General features: G+C 42.5%; 1 protein-coding gene across 1 annotated transcript in view; it reads right to left on the reverse strand.

The window, feature by feature from the left end:
* The window catches only part of LOC111867122 (cadherin-89D), a 220,428-nt gene extending 209,956 nt beyond the window's left edge, over window positions 1–10,472 (reverse strand). Inside the window, exon 1 of the mRNA XM_023856657.2 lies at window positions 9,989–10,472. The gene's annotated coding sequence lies outside the window, so the exon portion shown is untranslated. The remainder of the gene's footprint in view (window positions 1–9,988) is intronic.
* Between the last annotated feature and the right edge of the window lie 3,805 nt (window positions 10,473–14,277).

The following is a 14,277-nucleotide window of genomic DNA, read 5'->3' on the forward strand; positions in this document are numbered from 1 at the left end:
TTCTGGTAATCCACGCTTCGGTGTTTGGTCCGTGTCGGTCCAGAATCTGAAGCTCTAGGCAAGGCGGAGGGGAACATTTAGCCGGAGGAGGGAATGATGGAACAAGAGGAAAGTGATCAGTCATGTCCAGGTTTAAACACTCATGTCTCCCTAGGTTCGTTAGTGCGCTGAGGAAAGTGAAGTGAAGTGTCATCGCTACTTGACACACTTCGCATTAGCAGGAGACAACGAAGCCTGGAGGCTATTTTCATATTCAACAGAAGACTTAGTTTGCAGGCGGAACACTGACCTATGAAAACGCAACTTATCGACTGTTATGAAAGATTTACGTCTTGTGTTCTGTTCTTTTAGTTTCTTTGGGTGGGGTGAGACTGAATCCACTTGGTGCGTCAACCATTAATTTACCTACTGTGCAATCCCCGGATGATAGATGATGAGTGCGGAGCAGTCGGTTGAATGAGAATTCGCAGGGGAAAAGGAAGTAATCGGAGAAAACCTGACCAGTGCCACTTTGTTCACCACAATTCTCACATGACCAAACCTAGCCTCGAAACCGGGCCGCCGCGGTGGGAAGCGTCGACTAACCGCCTGAGCTCTTACTAAAACAGAAATATTTACGATTAATACTATTACATATACGCTCATTGCTAGGTAACGTATTGTTAAACAATTTCCCGCGAAGACAGGTTCTTGGTAAAGAGTCTGTTGCTAGGTTACGCGACAATAGAGGAAGCTGTGTTTTCCGTGTCCGATATGACGTCACATCAATGGACAGTGATCACGTGACGTGTTTTTTTGTAGATCCGATCGACGACCCAATAGGCTGGTTGGATAGCGATCACGTTATATGTGTTTACTACAGGTCCATGTCCGTTCCTCGGCTATATAAGTAAATTAGTTACAAGCAACGAAAATTAGCGACAGAAGCACGCGAACAAGCAAGCAAGGAGATAGCCACGGGAAGTTCGTAGTCGACAAGGTCTAGAAGTCGGCCTGTGAAGATTTAACTTGTGATTAGAATATTTTATTTGTGTGTAATGTTTAAAGTGTGTAATTCAGTGACACTGTTATAGTTCCCGTGCTTTAAACCCATGAAGGCTAGTTCAGGAATACCGAACAGATTAGTGTGGAGTGATTGTACATCGTGTAAAGCAGCAATAGTGTAATAACTAATTGTAGTTACGACGTGTAGTATCTTAATAAATACAATTACGAATTCAAACCAACGTCCTAGTCACTGTGACACATGACAATACTTTTTCATTTCTGATCAATAGCCCAAACTCCGTAAAGTGTATACGCACATGTCGCACTGAAGAAGATAAAATATATTGTGACGTATTGAGTTATGGAGGACATCCCCTCACCCGCCAGCGGTGACGTAACGACATCGGGCGCTGTCGCTACTACGGTAACAGACCAGTCAACACCCCGCCCCCTCCCCCGCGGTGACGTAGCGGGGGATGCCGCAGTTGCTATGCAGCAGTAAACAACTCTCGACAGCGTTGCCCAGTAACACCTGTAAACACGGCGACTAGGCAACAAGGAAGCGAGGCGTTTTCCCGTTGTCTAGCTGAGGGTTTATAAGAGAACTACACTGCCTAAGAAGTTAGTTAAAATGTAGCAGCCGCCGAAGAGATTTGGAATATAGCAGCAGCTGCGGAAGGAAGAACCGAAGACGTGGTTAGAAGATTTGATGTGATAAATTGTGATACTGCAGATGGCAATAGTCATTGTGCGATTGTAAGAGCGGATGTGCAATAAAATTCGCTATATCCACTAAGGCGTGAAGTTATTTGTCGCGTTATACACCCAGTGCGCGACAATATGAATATTAAGTACTTCAGGATTTACAAGAGGAGAATTGTAGAATTTACTTACTTTCATCTTAATTTTGATATTTGTCAACATACTTTAATGAGAATATCTACGAAGTGCATGTAAACAAGTGAAACAGGTAGCTAGCCGAGTTGAAAGCGTGGGTTACAACGATCTCGGTATTCCTGAGTGTCCACTGTGCCTCAACGCAGTGCCATTGGAATGAAGAGAGACATCTTGTGTATCGCGCGAAGAGGACTTCCCCGGCCCGTGAACCACAAAAATGCGAACGCTCTATCGCATGTTCCCCATGTTTTGTTTACATTCAACCCGTAGCCATTCCGAGTAGAGTATAATGAGCATAATGAGCTACTAAGAATTCTGCGGGCCGCGCCAGAACGCAAGCGGTTAATCGCTGGCTTCCCACAGCGGCGGCTCGGGTTCGATCCTGGGGTCTTTTCAAGTGGGATTTGTGGTGGACAAAGTAGCGTTGGGGCAGGTTTTCTCCGAGTATTTCGGTTTCCTCTGCCAATCTTTATTCCACCAACTGCTCCACAATCACCCTCACCTATCATCTGAGTCTGGTACAATAGGCCAGAAGTGGCCGCAGTACATGGGACTTAGTCCTACCCCACTAGCAATTGAAAAAAGGAACCATTCTGTCAACCATACTGGAGAGCTCAAGTTCTGATAAATTTAGAGGCAATATTGCCAGGTTTATTTTTCAGGAATTTCACAACTCCTGCATTATTTATTAGTTACAGCATTTCAGTTTCTTGGACCCTGTCTGATGCTCTTTTCAGATTCAGAAAAGTACGTAGCTATGTATTAGTCCCGAAACTTGCATCATTATTTGAATTTTTCTAGCTATTATTCAGGAGTCTACCATTAAATGCTGGGAGATTACAATAAAAAAAGAGGCATGTTTAGAGTTCAGTCGATATCAGTGGCCGCGCGGTCTAAGGTATAAACCGTCTTCGCCAAATCGAACACTGGGATCGTGGGTTCGAATCCAACTCAATGAATGGATATCTGTGTGCCTTTATTCTGAGTCTGTGTTGTAGTGAACTTGCGACTGGCTGATCCTCTGTCCAAGGAACACTACTGATTGCGTATAGGATTAAGAAACTGAGAAGACGTCCAAGGTCCACAAGGGATGTAAAGCCGTCGATAGATGTTTACAGTTTGCAATCACCCTGCCAACAATTGCAAAGTTTCTCTGTGACGATTAGTTTGTTGATTAATGGATACAACGTTTTATGTAATCTGTGTTAGGAAATTATAGGTTTTCTGCTAAACTTTCTACTTTTCGTCCGATAAACTAATTCACCTTAAAGATGCGGAATCATGTAAATTACCAAGCACAACAAAAGGGGTCATTGCTCCATTTCCCTGTGAGGTTCTCACTGCTGTACCCGTACAATCTCCTGGAAAGTAACGCCGAAAAGTGTGGTAAAATGTATGGATTATTGAAGGAAACTGTAAATTTCTACTAGGTTACACGGCATCATATTCCTAAAGAGAGACCCCGTATGTTTTCTTATTGGGCACTGTGTTTGTGCAGTTTATCAGTAAATTGTTCCACGAAATCTGGAACTTAGTCTCTGACGTCACAAAAACTCGCAGTTAGGTCTTACATTGGGTCTTTTTTATTATTCTTCTTATTGGGATCGGACTAAGTCCCTTGTACTGCGGCCATTTCTGGCCTATTGTACCAGCCCCAGATGATAGGTGAGGGTGATTGTGGAGCAATTGGTGGAATGAAGATTGGCAGGGGAAACCGAAGTACTCGGAGAAAACCTGCCTCAGCGCCACTTTGTCCACCACAAATCCCACATGACCATACCTGGCCTGAAACTCGGTCCGCCGCGGTGGGAAGCCAAGGACTAACCTCTTGATCTATGGCGTGGCCTTTAAATTGGGTGTTTGAATCTAATTCACACGGTCTCACCCGTGAATTTTTGTTAATACCCATCACTATACTCTTCAAACCATACATATGCTCAAAAAGAACCTTTCTTCCCTCGAAATTAAACGGGTAATTTTCTATATATTTCTCAGTTCCCGCGTGTTTTATTGTTCTGTATTCGCAACACAACTTTTGGTTCAATCGCCTTAACAAAATTACGTGACAAGTAGAGGCTATAAATATCTTATAGGATTTGTGGTCCTCACGGCTGTGTGAAGAGCCTTACTCTGTAGTAGTCAGCAGGTTCCTCGATGACGTAGCTATCTGCCAGATTTCACAGCACCACATCCCAGAAGTCAGTAATCCATGTAGCACAGAAAATCTATCGACTGTCTCAGCACCTTTTCATGGATGTCCTCATATGCTTGCTTCCAGACTAATGGGATAGTTCGCAACGTACATCCAACCGCTTTCTAAGGAGAGGAAATGTGAACTTCACGTCCAGCATCGGTCCTAAGCTTTATAAGTCCACGATCTAATTCTCAGTATATTCCTAACTGCCCCTGCATACATATCTTGGGGCTGTCTCCACCTGGCGACCCACTTAACATGAGAATTTTCAGAATTTCAATTATTATTTCAGTTTCCTATCCTATATTTCTTTAATTCATTCACCAATGGCCCTGTAGTTTTTGTTGGGTCCTGAACTGTTCTTTAGTTTCGTAATCATTTTTACACAGACGGTAGGACTCCTTGAACGAGTGATCAGCCCTTCTCAAGGCCGCTACTTATACACAGGGCAACACAAACACAGAGTAAACGCACACACAGACATCCATCTCTTGAGTGAGTTTCGAACCCATGATCCAAGCTTTCAAGCGAGAGAAGACAGTTCCTATCTTAGACAGCGCGGCAACTGTGATCGGCCTTATCCTATACTTTTTAAGATAAAATTTAAAAACAAAATGTGTTTATTTCTCAGATTGCTACCTACAGTCCATTCGCGGAGACGAGAGAGTCCTTGTAAACAAATGCACGCGCTATCTCCTTCGCTCTTTGAATGAAATAATGCAGCGATCACGTGATGCGTGTCCCGTTGCAGGGGCGTCCAAAGTTCACTCTTCAGTCTGAATGCAGGTTAACGTGTGTCCGAATGCAGTGAGTACACTGAAGTAACTGCGCGCTTTGTCCACTCCTTGCTGTCAGCTGTGGCGACGCGGGGCTTGCGTTGTTTACGCTGACTGTCTCGTCTCCGCGAATGGACTATAGCTAACTCCATGGACCGACTCTTTAATGAGAAGCTATCAGTTGCTCAGCTACACAAGAAGCTACCAGCACCTTACGAAACCCGAATGTTTATTATCCTGTTCACAAGAGCTGAGCACTGATCCTTATCCTAAGCCAGATAAATCCAGTTCACAAACACATACCAAATTTACTTTATATCAGTTTAGCATCATTGTCCCATATATGCCTAGTCTTCGCAGTGTTCTACTTCCCTTCAAGTTCTCTCTTCCTCCTTAACCTTATATCAGTCTCTCTCCATGCCCTGAGCAGCTCATCCTCTTGGACTGATCATTTTAGTAGCATCTGGCAAGAACCTAAAATAATTAGCGTTTTCATTATGTATATTTCTCCAGTCTCACATTATTCTATTCCACTTGGGTCCAAATATTCTCCTCGGCACCCTGTTCTCAAACACTCTCAGTCTGTGTTCCCCTCTTAATGTGACAGACCACACAAATCAAGAAATAAAATTACAGGCTTGTGTGTTTTAATCGCTAGTTAGAAAGCAAAACGACAGGGAGGAAGATTCTGAATTGAAAGGTAGCAAGAATTTTCCGAATTTCATCTGCCCTTTTTCATCCATTGGCTCTGAGTGGTCACTCTCCTGTCACTTTGGTGACATCCTCAGCCAAACAAATCCATCAACGAAGATGAAGGTAATAAGGCCATTCGAAACATTAGCAACACAGCCCACTTGGGCCGCACCATAACTCAAGCGGTTAGTCGCTGGCTTCCCACTGCGGCGGCCCGGGTTCGATCCCGGGGTCTGGTCAAGTGGGATTTGTGGTGGACAAAGTGGCGCTGGGGCAGGTTTTCTCCGAGTACTTCTGTTTCCCCTGCCAATCTTCATTCCACCAATTGCTCCACAATCACCCTCACCTATCATCTGGGGCTGGTACAATAGGCCAGAAGTGGCCGCAGTACAAGGGATTTGGTCCCACCCCACTAGCAATAAAAAAAAACACAGCCCACTTCAATAGGGCACGATCTACGTACTAGAACATGACGATTTTGAATATTTAAATCTGCAGTTCCCACCTCAGAGAAAACACACTGCACCTTCATTAAAAATATCAATCTGTTAGCGCCATTAATGGAAATAGTCGCTGTTGATTTTGAAAACCGTGCGACAGATAAATACAATTTTTGACCACAAAGCACTAAGCAATTTTTCTCAGGCGGTAGAACTCTGCCCTCTATCTGGGAGGTGCACAGTTCGAATCTCAGCTAGGCCACCGTACACCCTTACCCACTTCCATTTGTGGATGCGAAGTGGGGTCTGCCTATGGGAGGGTAGGAAATATGAGGGTAGTCAGTAAATAGGTTAGAAATGGAAGTTAAACAATTGTAATGAATGTAATATGTTCTCTATGTACATATATCACTAGGTAGCAACACAGTCCAGCTAGCAGACGCGATGCGCATGTTCAGAGGCTGCTTCAAGTAGTCAAAATGGCGACCGTGCTGAAGTGGGTACTACAGAGGAGAAGCGTTCTCTTGTGCATTTGCTGTGGGCAAAAGGACGGAATGCAAAGGATATTCATAAATAAATATTTCCTGTTTATGGTGGGAAGTGTAGGTCCCGTAAAGCGGTTTACAGCTGGGTAGACGAATTCTCTGAAGGATGTTCGAAAGTCACAGATGATACCCGACCAGGTCGCCCATTTGAGATTGCATCAGAAGCATCTGTGCAGAGGGCGGAAGAGTTGACTCGAGTTGACAGGAGGATAAAGATAACCAGTGTTTTGCATACAGCATAATATTTCGGGATGCAATTCGCAGAGAACCTCCATGCCAACAGCAAGATGGGTGCCCAGGAGAGAATTCAATAACTACCTGTATAATGGGAACTTCCTGAACATCCATCTAACGACCCAGACTTGGTCCCTCGTGAGTTTATCTGTCTGGTCCGCTAAAAGAAACAACTAGGTGACAAAAGTTTCGCTGATGAGGAGGAAGTTGAAACACGGGGGCGGAAGTGGCTAAGACGACAGTCAAAAACTTCTATACGACGGATTTAGAAGCACTGGTAAAGCGATGAGACAAGTGTATCAGGGTTGGTGGAAGATATGTAGAGAAATGTTTTATTCCAGTTTCTGATATCACACGTTTTATGTTTCATATCCATTTTTACATATTTACTGACTCTCCCTCGTAAAACAGTGCCAATGGAGCGGGATTATTTCAAAACTACAAAAGCATCAAGAATGGACAGATTACGACTTGACAAAATAGGAAAAGGAAACCTGTACAGATGAAAGAGTGATGGAAACAAGAGTCAGCACTAACTTCTCAGATATGTCACCACACAGTCTAATAGAAGTTTAGCGACGTTTCGGAGGACCGTCCATAAATATTTGTCTGAATAATTGGCGACACATTCCTGAAGATCTTTATGGGATTTTTTATGACGTAAATATCTAGACTCTATAGAGCTTATTGGTAAGCTGACTGCTGAATGATGAAGTGTAAAGGATTACAACGGAAGCTGCCATGGTATAATTAAGGTAATTACCTTCTATTTGCCTGGAGGAGCTGAGAAAACCCACAAAGAACCTAAGTTATTGTACTTGGTTTCCCGGCTGAAATTCGAACCAAGTACCTGCCAAATACGAATCTAGAGTGTTACCGCTATTCCAAACCGCTCAGTCATAAGTCTCGTGAAATTACAATATTAAAAATGGTGAAAAGGATTGGAGCGTTTGTAGTGAACTACTATAATGGAGGAAATGAGGAAGGAAGTGACTGGGTCTTAACCTAAGGTAGTATACAGGCATTTGCCTCGAGAGCCTGTGGAAAATAGGAAAATCTTCAGTCAATTCGTCCCGTCTCCTGGTCGAAATTTGAACTTGGTCTCTCCGTCTGCTCATCATTCGATGGTGACATTTGATGTGAGACGTGTTCAACCATTCAAGACTAATTTCTTCTAAGCAATATATAAATATCTGGTTTAGAAAACCGAAATTAACCGCCGTGGGGGTCCGTTGCGCTTACCACGTGACACCTTCTATAAGCAAAGTTGGCACTAATTTCGCCGACAAGCGGCGGTAGCTCGGTCGAGAGAATCCGCTTGCGGACTAAAGCCACGGAGTTTGTTTTGTTTAATATATAAGGATATAGCTCGTACCTCACAGGAAACACGTGATGTCTATGTTACAAAGGCCATCAACCGGTTAATGCATTTTGGGGTGTAAAATTGTTACTTATTTTGAGATCCATTCGAAAGACACGAGTACACTCTATGGGTAGAATGCATAGTTTTAGATCAGGTGGTATATATATTAACCATTAGATTTTAAAGGTTAAAAGAATATAAATTTCAGAATGCTATATACAACATTTCATAAATAAAAGGTACTTCTAAGCCACTGTTCCTGTCCTATCTGCAAATGATGATGGGTGAAGTCATTAGTCGGATGAAACAGAATTGCTGCTTGTGTGACCTTGTACAGCAGTGAGTCTAACATTAAGCAAGGGAGTGTTTAATGGGACAGCAATACCGTCCGTCCGATTGTATGTATGTACAGGACAATGGATGAAATTTGTAATTAATTAATTATTGTCATTTTTGGTTATAAATATTACATACAGCTGCTATATAAATATAATTATGGTAGGTCCATATGCAGCTTAACAAGCATAATAATTATGAAGTTCGCCTGTATAATACATAAAAATACACTTCCCACAACACAGACAAAATGCGTGTCCATTACAAAGATCAATCGGTTAATGTTGTTTATGGCAACAACTGCTGTTTACTCTGAAAATTATAAGGAATATATAAATGCACTCTATGGAAGAACTGCGCTGTTTCTTAACGTTAACACGGTATACATCCTAACAACTGCGCTTTAAATGGTTGAAACTGAAAATGTGAAAAATATTTGATGACTTTTTTTACATGGATAACACTGAATATGTAAGCTAACGGAAAGTTTAGAAGAAAGTAAAATCAGCCAATTACGGCTGTTCTTTTCTAAATCCAGTGTAAAAAAAATTAATTGAAATTTAACAACGTATATGTGATTCATTTATTTATTATTTGTAGTTTATTTAATGATGCTGCCAGTTACTGAGACTAAAGTCGAACGGCTGGTCGACAGTGAACAATGAATGAGAATTTGAGGCTTTCACGGCGGTGACTATGAAAAAAGCAGTCTTCTGGGATTTGGCACCGTGTATATGTGGTGTTAACCGACGTTTCGGAGGAACGTATCGCCTCCATCTTCAGGGTATAAGAAAAAATATAAGANGAAGTAATCTATCTTGGACTAACTTCAAAGTGCTATCCCAGAATTTGACTGTAAATATAGAAGAAAACCACGTGAAGCCTGTCATGATGGTCGGTAACCTGACCGAGATTCGAACTGAGTCTGTTCCGAATGCAAATCAAAATCATTACCTATTGAACCGGCTTGCTCGATAACAGGGGGGGCCCGTGTATACGCACTGCGGAACCGCAGCGCCCCCAATTTCCACTTAATATTATCGATAACATTTATATAATGAGTCCTTTTTTCTTTAATTCTTTCTTTATACTTGTACAATACAATACATAATCCTTAAGCTTAATGTCAGTAGCCAAATCTTTGTATGGAACTGTGCGCTTCTGGAGCAGCACCCCCACTAATTTTAGCTACGAGCCACCACTGCTCGATAATGTTTTATGGTTCTACAGCCCTTTGTTGGGCCATGGCCGCTTTTGCTGGTTCAAAATCCTATACACAGTCGGTATGACTCCGTGAAGAGGGGATCAGCCCGCCGCAAGGCCGCTATCTATATACAGAACAATATAAACACAAAATAAACGCACAATGAGAGCCATGCCATGAGTGGAATTCGAACTCACGACCCCAGTGTTCGAGCAGGCAAAGATGGTTCATGCCTTAGACTATGCGCCCACAGTGCAGCTCCATATTAGGTAAACTATATTATTAACATGTGTCATGAGCTAACATAAACGAACCTTACCTTATGATCTGCAAATATGTGCGTAGATTACAGGAGATATTTTCCAAGCCTCATTGCGTGCACAACTTTTAAGGTGAATAGCACATGTATAATGTTTATAGGACTGCAGCCTATAACACGTGTATCACAACAGGTTAGAAGAACCGTTAGTAAGATCAACAACACTTCACACCACTACGTCCACAGAACACATACAAACGAACGAGTGTCTATGTCTCTTAAAGCTCTCTGATCTGGGAAAATGAACACCAGAGCATCACGAAGCGGTCGGATAGCAGGTGACCACACGACTGTGGAAGAAGAGCCGAGTAGCTGACTAGAAAGCTCTCGTCTGGTTGGCTGACTGGCGTGTAACGTGCTCTCGGTAGTCGACCGCTGTCAGAGCTGCAGTTTCAGTGCATCCTTCCTTACTCATGATGAACTCGATAAAATAACTGGTTGCAGGCTAGACGACCGGTGTTCTATTCCCTGCAGGAGTATTTTATGTTCGCTAACATGTCCAGGCCCGAGATGCCTGTGTGCACGCACTAAACACAGCCGCAGGTACCAAGACTTATAAAGGCACAAACCATCAACAAACAAATACTCGATATTAAGAGAGAAACCATATCACAGGTCCTTTTAATGTTTAACTTTGGAGAGCAATAAAAATAATTTGTCTTGTGCAAGCAGTAAAGAAGTAATTTAATTTCTACAGCATGGTCAGTGTGTCAAGGGTATAAAAGTTTATGTACAACAACATAGAACTTTGATGTTTTTGTGAGATCGAAATACTCCGTGTAGTAGTGGAACAAAGATGCGAAATAGGAGCAGTTGAATCAGGAACAGCACAGAAAGCTGCACTGAGGTTTGTGTTTGTGTACATATTGTTACGTGTTGGGTGACTACCGGCGCGGCTTTGCATTTATTGACCAATTTAACACACGACTCGTGACTACACTTAATTATAGCGCCGTCGGTAAACTCGACACTTTAAAAATCACTACAGTAGATGCTAAATATTTTACATCTGTTGTCTTCGGCACTCCGAACTTGAGCGTGAAAAGTATTCATTTCCATCTGGCTCTTCTTAAGCTAAATTTACACCAGGCTGTACAATTTATAGGGATCATACAGCACATAGCAAATCTCTTCACTGTCTGCGTCCAGTTGTGCTGATCGTATTTGGCAGTCAACAAAACAATAAATAAAAAATAAACAGTCGAATTGCTCACATTGGCTTTATTTAATGGTTGTTACTTATTTCGGTTGACATGTGGGACCACCTTCAGGCAGTCTCATTAAACACGTCTCAGGTTATTGAACTGACCCAATATGCAGAGATACTGGGTTTTCGGAATTTATCCATCGTCTTGGTTTTAAGATAACTAAGAAAAACACGATGTCCAGTGATTGAGGCTAGCTCTTTCTAAGGGACTCAACAGAATAGGTGTTTTCCCTCACCTGAGGACGAAAACAGATCCAGTTTCCGAAACGTCGTGCTTTTTTAGTTAGCTTAAAACCAAGACGATGGATAAAGTCCGAAAATCCAGTATCTCTGTGTGTTATACACCATCGTCAGAATCATACAACACGTGCAAAAGTCATGAATTTTCAAGAATTCTTCTACTTTTAAACTTAATTTTAATTTCTTGACAATTTTAAAAGCAGAAAAATTTTTGTCATTTTCCAGTTGGTTGCACGTGTTGTATGATTGTGATGACTAGCACTAATATGGGTCCATATTGGGTCAGTTCAATAACCTGAGACGTGTTTAATGAGCCTGCCTGAAAACGATCCGCCTCTGAACTGAAACATTTGTTTTTTCCTTGGCACTACAGCCCCAGTGGGCCTAGGCCTACCTCCATGAACTTCTCCGTTCACTTCGGTTTTTCTAGATCTTACACATTCGGTAGGACTCCTTGGGCGGGTGATCAGCTCGTCGCAAGGCCTCTACCTGTACTCAAACACAGAAAAACGCACACACACAAACTAAACATCCATGCCCTGAGTGGGATTCGAGCCCACGATCCCGGTTTCCAAGCGAGCGAAGACAGTACATGCCTTAGACCGCTCGGCTACCGTGACCGGCTACTGAAACATTTATCAGCCATTATATAAAACCTATGTTAGCAGTTCGATTGGTTCATTTTTTACTTGCTGATGTGTTGACTGCCAAATACCATCATAGCAAAGCTGTTATGAATCCTGAAATGCGAGCGGGCTATGCTGAATTCGCCTGAAAGAATGAAGAAAACCAGAAAAAGAAATCAGTAACAAAGACACGTTTCTCTCCAGATCTGACTCGCGTAACTTTCTATTGCAAGTCAGCCGCTAACTATGCCTAGCTAGGCCGTGACATTGTCCACTGTGTGTGAGGTTTCTTGCGGGGTTTCGGAGTCCTTACCTTCCTTAAAATATGCCGTGGCTTCTTCCTACCGTTGTTATTTCACGAAACATTTTCATCTTTTCATCATTCTACGCTAAATGACATGGCGTTTGATCTCGAGCCTAGGACGAAAATAGATGAAATGCGAAATATTTTTAGGTTACGAAACCGTGAAGTCTTGCAGAATAAAACCAATGTTTCAGAGGAACATATTGTGTTCATCTTCAGAGTTGCAGGATCTAGGTAGGTCCCGACTAGGATCTGTTTCTGCACCATTATGACAGATCGCCTTCTTGCGTACATCATTTTACAATCGTCATCCCTGAACACTGGGGCTAAATGTTCCTCCTTAATTTCGATATTCGGCTACTAGTCTATATGTTTCAGTCTAAACAACCATCGCTGCGCACACCTCAAAATTAATATGACACTATTTCCCTTACATTGGTCCAAACGCACATCTTTTTAATTCAAATTCCGGCGTTCGCTTATGATATTCATCGCATGAATGACTTTAATCTGTGATAACAGCTGCACACGGTCTAAATATCGTTTCCCAGCATTCTGTTACATTAACATATCTTTTGTACACATTCAACCTGTTGTCTAGCCACCCTTCTCTGTCACTACATGTTTCGGCAGTGTACGACCACCGTGTGGTGTTTTCTATCTTGCTAAAACTGTTGCACCGCACGTCAAAATTACGTATCGCGTGTGAAAGCGATATTTCCTAAGTACACAAGCAAATATATTTTAAACAAATGGATGACGAGCAAAATGCAAAATATTAAAAGACTAACTAATTTTAATTAAAGTTAATTTATTTTAATTAGGAAATATCACTATCACACGCGATACATAATTTTGACATACAGTGTAACAATAACAAAGTGGATAACAATTTATGTTGGCTATATGCGGCCGATGCCAGTCACTGTAGCCGAGCGGTCTAAGGCATGTACTCTCTTCGCTCGCTTGGAAACCGGGATCGTGGGTTCGAATCCCACTCAGGGGATGGATGTTTAGTTTGTGTGTGTGCGTTTTTCTGTGTTTGTGTACACGTAGAGGCCTTGCGACGAGCTGATCACCCGCCCAAGGAGTCCTACCGAATGTGTAAGATCTAGAAAAACCGAAGTGAACGGAGAAGTTCATGGAGGTAGGCCTAGGCCCACTGGGGCTGTAGTGCCAAGGGGGAAAAATAATATGCGGCCGAAGCATGTAGTGAGTGAGAAGAGTGTTTAGATAATAAGTTTCCACATATATACATATGCAAAAGAGTCCTGCTAAATGTTCCACATTTCTAACGTTCATGCTGTGGTCCTGAGACCGGCTCTCCGTACTGAGGCAGTGTTTGGTTCTGCTACTTATCCAGAAGAATGCGTCGATAGTACGCAAAATAAGGCTACCACCGCTTCCTTCCACACGTCTCTCAACCCATTGCTCATGAAGCCTCCTTTCATCCTACCCACATAGTCTTCTTCTTCCCCTTGGCACTACAGCCCCAGTGGGCCTAGGCCTACCTCCACGAACTCCGTTCACTTCGGTTTTTCTAGATCTTACACATTCGGTAGGACTTCTTGGGCGGGTGATCAGCTCGTCGCAAGGCCTCTACCTGTACACAAACATAGAAAACGCACACACACAAACTAAACATCCATGCCCTGAGTGGGATTCGAACCCACGATCCCGGTTTCCAAGCGAGTGAAAACAGTACATGCTTCAGACCGCTCGGCTACCGTGACCGGCATCCAAATAGTCTAGGTGTCGGTAAATAAGCCGAAATAAACGATGAAAATTGTATGAACAGACAGAAGAGTCAAAATATAACTTTCGATTTTAACTGGTTTCAGTGTTTGCTCTTCAACTGAATACTTAAAGTTGAAGGACGTCACTAGGAAATGTCTTTATCCTGAGAGACTCT

The sequence above is a fragment of the Cryptotermes secundus genome, unplaced genomic scaffold, assembly GCF_002891405.2.
Source record: "Cryptotermes secundus unplaced genomic scaffold, Csec_1.0 scaffold334, whole genome shotgun sequence".
In the NCBI taxonomy this organism is placed as follows: Eukaryota; Metazoa; Arthropoda; class Insecta; order Blattodea; family Kalotermitidae; genus Cryptotermes; species Cryptotermes secundus.